This window comes from Botryllus schlosseri, chromosome 3 (assembly GCF_051294905.1).
Source record: "Botryllus schlosseri isolate E-star chromosome 3, Bs_hap1, whole genome shotgun sequence".
Classification (NCBI taxonomy): Eukaryota; Metazoa; Chordata; class Ascidiacea; order Stolidobranchia; family Styelidae; genus Botryllus; species Botryllus schlosseri.
Genome location: NC_137238.1, coordinates 14494041 through 14499623, shown reverse-complemented (window position 1 = coordinate 14499623; position 5583 = coordinate 14494041). Strand labels below are relative to the sequence as shown.

The 5583-nt window shown below is 41.2% G+C and overlaps 1 long non-coding RNA gene across 1 annotated transcript; it reads left to right on the top strand.

Moving 5' to 3' along the window:
- Positions 1 to 750: 750 nt before the first annotated feature.
- Positions 751 to 4385, top strand: LOC145435837 (uncharacterized). The gene is made up of 5 exons (XR_013914061.1): positions 751 to 1145; positions 1382 to 1542; positions 1601 to 1700; positions 1960 to 2107; positions 4051 to 4385. It is a non-coding gene; the product is annotated as an uncharacterized LOC145435837 (long non-coding RNA).
- The last annotated feature ends 1198 nt before the right edge of the window (positions 4386 to 5583 follow it).

Genomic DNA, 5583 nt, shown 5'->3' with positions numbered 1-5583 from the left:
ATATATTAGGCTTGATCGGAATTATATGCTGGTATTGAGGAGTTGATGGTTCTTTCGAACTTTTATTTCGAGCATGTCATAAACTATACCGTACTGTACCGTCATATAAGGTGTTTTACCGAAGTTCCTGCGTTGAACATCACTGAACATTGTTAACGATCGTCTCGTTGTGGCCTTCGTGGATGAGATCATTAGCGTTTTTCCCTACATGCGCATTGTCTCAGTGCACACAGTCACGTGACTCAAATTTTCGTCTGGCAAGTTCGAACTTGCTGTCAGCGGCGAGAGAAGCATTAGGGAATCTGCTTTGCGTCACTTACCTCGTTGGTTGCTTATAACTACTGGCTCTAGTTAGCGTAGTGAGTCAATGATACGGTTAGTGTTATAGTCGTACTGTGTATATAGCGTAAAGCGCTACACACAAATATAATTATCTATCTATCTAGTCAGAAGTGGCTTATGCCCCCAGCGAGAATGCGCTTGGTTGGTTATTGAATCCTTATATTATAGCAATGACGCATGTTCGGTGTTGTTTAGAGTTCATTTCATACTGTTGTATATAGTACGTCCTATTATTGCTATCAAACTTGATTTCTCGATCAACATGAGGTAAGAGCTACTGTTCTGTGGTTTAGAACTAGGAATGGATATGATGGTAGCATTTTGACAGGATTTGATCGAGTTGAACATACCTACTCATAATCGTGCTCGCTAATATTGCAGATATTAATGCATGGATTTGGAATTGTATTATTAAAGTACTGATATTCAATTCTAGCCAGCCCTATTACAGTTATATCTACAAGAGAAATTCACGTAAAAAATATATCAAGTAGATTGGGTGAAGAGAAAATGATCTCTAGCTAAAGCAAGAGTGGATAATGGCGGGAGCATTTCGGCCAAGATTGCTGTTCCTGGTTGAATATCGGATCCATCACCACTCGCTGTATATCGCAATAAAAGACATGAAAAACGATTGTAAGAGGAACGTAAAGTTGCTGATGCAGAAACTATACAGTCTGCCAACCAGCCCCAAATATCCAATGAAAACCACGGAACAGAACTGGAGTAATGCTTATTGAAGATACGGTATCATTCCGCAACCATTTGAGGGTGTTGTAAAACTGGAAAGCTTCGTTCGAGAGGTATGGAAAATGATTAGGATATAATTCAGACTTCTGTCTTGTGTGATATAAGTAGAATAAATATCTTGTGGGCGTTTGCTATTTATCGTTTCCTTGATCGTCCTAGTAATAATTTCTTATAACTTGCTTTTCATAAAAAAATATCCTTGGTATTCTGATGTAGGTAAACGTCGTTATAGCCTATAGAGTTTTATGGCACATTCATGAAGATGTGTCAACTTTTAATTATTTTTCAGGTATCAGCAATGAATCCCCTCAGGGAGTCCACCATGAATGACTATGTAAGAAGAATGCTCTAGCCTATAGAGTTTCAACCGATAAAGTTTGGTGCGAATTCTCATTGAAGGGCTGAACTGGGAAGAGAGCTGTGCACTGAGTTTATACATGATCATATATTGTAGGTTGAACTAGTTTGTTGTCTATTATGTTTTGTTTAATGCTATCTTTCTATTTAGGTGCTTGTTGCAATATTCATACAACTGTTTCGGAAAAGGGCTACGACATTGCATCTGTGTTGCGCCATGCACATGTAAAAACAAAAATCGACAGACCAAGGTAGATGCAATATTGATTGTCTGATGCATACGCATAGAGGATAATGGTTATATTGCGTAACCATACTCATATATTTACCCGTGTTTTACCTGTGTGTTGGTTTATTTCGTTTTCGTGGTCGTTAATTTTAGTGTGAAAAGTAGTTTATTCATAAAGTATATCACCATAATTCAGACTGTACAGATACAGTAGGCCCTAAGCCTTTCCACATGGGTTTTATGACATTGTCGTAATGTTAAAACTTGTCATATCTTTCCAGGCAAAACCAATGACTCCCGTTGTTGTCGCATTCACAAGGAAAATTGTACCGAAGAGTTGCAACTGATTGAGTTTGGAGCGAATACTCTCCGAAAGCCAGAAAGGAAAAGAAAAGAGCTCTGTGTAAACTGAGTCTATACCAAATCATCGTAAGTTGAACATGTGAATATGTCAAGCTGTCTCTAAATTGTTCAACACAATCTCTAATTTAGGGGCTTGCTGTAATATTCATTGGTGGGCTGAGATTATGGGTAGTGTGGAACCCTGCTATGATGCACTGGTTCTTGGTGTATCTATTTTGTCAATGCCGCCAATGCGGAATACTACTCCAGTTGATAAGCATTAGAATTATAGCTACACAATTTTCCCAACTTTTATAATAAGAGCATAAACACTTCCCCTTAATTAGGTGAGGATTAGATTACCGCAGGGCCGGCCAACCCGTGGCCCGCATGTGGCCCGCGAGAAGGTTTTGAGTGGCCCGCGAGGTAATTTCCGAAATTTCTAATATCATCAAAAACGGATTGCACAGATTGTGAACTTGCAAGGCCAACCAAATATCTGATTAGTCAGGCCGCAACACTTGAGATGTGATGACTAAACTATCAGTTTCGACTCATTGACAGATCCATCAACCATTCATATATTGGTATATCTTCGTACACTACAATATAGCAGAATAATTTGCGATAGATTTATCAAAGGTAAAAATTTTCTACAAGCTTAGCGCAATATGTTGTCACTCGATTTCTTGTTCTTAATATTGTTGCATTTTTGTGAAAATTGAAGAACACCCAATGACCAAGTATCAGATTGAGTCGAACTATATTAGCGATCATGAGACAAAGTGTCGTTCAACATATGCGACCTTGCGTTTGCGCTCGCAGTAAGACCGTCCACTAGACCTAGGCACGAAATGATTGACGCATGTTGGTCGCAGCTTTCGATATCGATATGTCCATGCGCTGAATAGCCCAGTCCTCGCAAACTTAGCTCAGGGATACACAGCAGGCCCGCAATATAGTCAAGTGACAATATTATTGACCTATGAACTTCCAAAAATTTTCGCGCTTCGCGCGGATAGTGGCCCGCGCAAAAGTTCGTCAATCGAATGTGGCCCTTTGGCTGAAAAGGTTGGCCAGCCCTGGATTACCGGTACCACCATTTTGCTAAAATTTTGTCCTTATTAGGGGGGTAGAAACGAACCCCCCCCCCCATTTCAAGTGTTGCGTGCTGCCAATTCGTGAGAATCGACTGCGCAGCGGCACGAGACCTCCCACTGATACTGTTATTCATTTGAATGTGAAATCTGGTCATTGATAAATTTGCACACGACGTCACCACAGGCTTGAACATCCCATCAGCAATAAGGCCACAATCAAAGTGTCGAGTCTCTGCCTGCTTGCTGCACCTGCCGTTGTGCACAGTCGATTGCCACCATTGACAACACTTGAAATAATGATGGGGGGGGCTGAACCTTCGAACCGCCGGGATACGCACCTGCTAGTCAAGTAGCATAATGTAATAGTCTCTTGAGGCAGACTTGACCGACTAGAACTAGATGATTCCAGTTGTCCAATTACAGATTAATTGGAGCGAAATGCGGCTGATCTAATTCTAATCTAACTTTGGAAATGTTTCTGTGCCCTTATTTTAATTCTAATCCAATTCCGTTTGCGAATCAGATTTGGACAATATGGTGTAACTATAATTGTCGTTGTTATTTTAATGCTAGTCAAGTAAAGTAGTTGGCAGCTATTCCCTGGTATACAGCCGTTTGCTGTTCGAGTGTTTGCAATGAGACCCTTCCCTAGGGTTCTCCCGCTGCAGTAGAAAGACCGGCAAGTAGTTTATTACAACTCATTCGCTTCTAGTTGTGACACTTTTCGTGTCTTGAATGCTTTGTATTGAGTGATTTCTATCCACAGTTCTAACAAAGTCACAGATTCTGTTATATTCATGGTCTTTGCCATATGCACATCATGTCATATTAAGTAATCTGTAATGTTTGCATCAAGGTATTCCGAATATGCTAGCATTTTGAAGGATTATTTCATGTTTGCTGGAATTAATTTCTCGGTAAATATTTCAGAAAGAAAATGCAAAGAAACTGAATATCTTGTCTCAACGTTGCACTCGAGATGGCAAAGATACTTGGTAAAGGCGTTCATCATCATCAATCCGACTCGTCTACCTGTATGAAGTTGAAGATGTTACCAGCGAGAGGAATTGTTGTCTGCAAGTGTGCATATGTGTAGTGTGCAGCGGGTATTGCCTCGTTTTCACTCTCATCGACCAACTTTCTTTATTTTGATTGATTAATGATATTGTCAATGACTGTGTGGTGTTACAGTTAGCTTTCTGCTGTTTTCAGTTTTTTTTTGATGTTGATATTTTTATGCTAATATAAGTTTCGGAAACGAAAAATCAATCTTGTAAGTTGGTGCGTCTAGTTAGATCCTGGTGATGGTAGGGGTAGCTGAGGCAGAAGCGCACTGCCCAGGTATGTCTTGCCAGTGCCAGATAAATTCGTTCCAACTTTCTCCCTCCACTGGCCCGGGAATGATTTACCAGACGGTCACTGACCAGTGAGTGAACGTCGGGGGGATTCAACACCTCCAGTCCGAGTGAACAGTGTAGGGGATAGGTCAGGGACTTTTGATCGTACGTCCGTGGGCTATATGTGGACCATCAAATGTTTGCTGGGATAACACTACTATCCCTGATTAGTGATTATTAATAAACTGCAGATTAGCAGTTCCGGCCAACCACAATCCTGGCTACGGAACCAGCAAGTGTGGGGAATAGCGGAAGGAATTTTTCATAGGCACAGACTGATATATTTCGAATACGTGCGAGGTCGTGGTCGCGACAAAGCCGTATGAAGCGTCGCCGAACCGATTCGCACAGGTTGTCACCACGTCGGTGGATGCGATGGTGGACGATACTCAGCCATACATCTACGTGCATGGTGATTCTGCATACGTGGATTCCGAGGTGGGGGTTCTGCCTATGTGTCGCTCCTGGTTGTAGGTCATGGACACGGTTGCTGGTTATACAGCCGTTTCTCAGACGTCGGCAATTTGCACTGCGATATCTCAGAAAATACTTAATTTTAGAAGGTGTGATGTATATTATTATAATCAGCATAAATACTCTTCAAAATGAGCCAAAGTTGTTTTGGTCAATATAGTTGACCTTCAACATGGGAAGCATGTCTACCACGTGGTGCTAAGATTAGGACTATTCAGTGCCAGAATCAATACTGAAGGTTCTATCCAACATACGGTAACAGTTTTTGGCTACAGCTTTGTCGCAAGTGTTCTATGTGGCAACTCTCCTCTCGGGAAGTCACATGCAGGCCTAACCTTCTTTTGTCTTGCGATATATCCTGGCACGGAAATCGTCAGTGTCGAAATGCCGATGATATGCAACCGCAGAGGGATTGTTCAGAACTGACCGACTTTCAAAAAGTCATGCTTTTCAGTTCATTTCTTAGGCCTTAGATCTTAAAATCGTATTCTAGATACATTTATTTGTAACTCATTCATTGGACCTGTATGCATGTTGAGCTGGAAGAATATTGGCTGAAAATGGGGAATTCGCCTAAAATCACAGTGCTGCG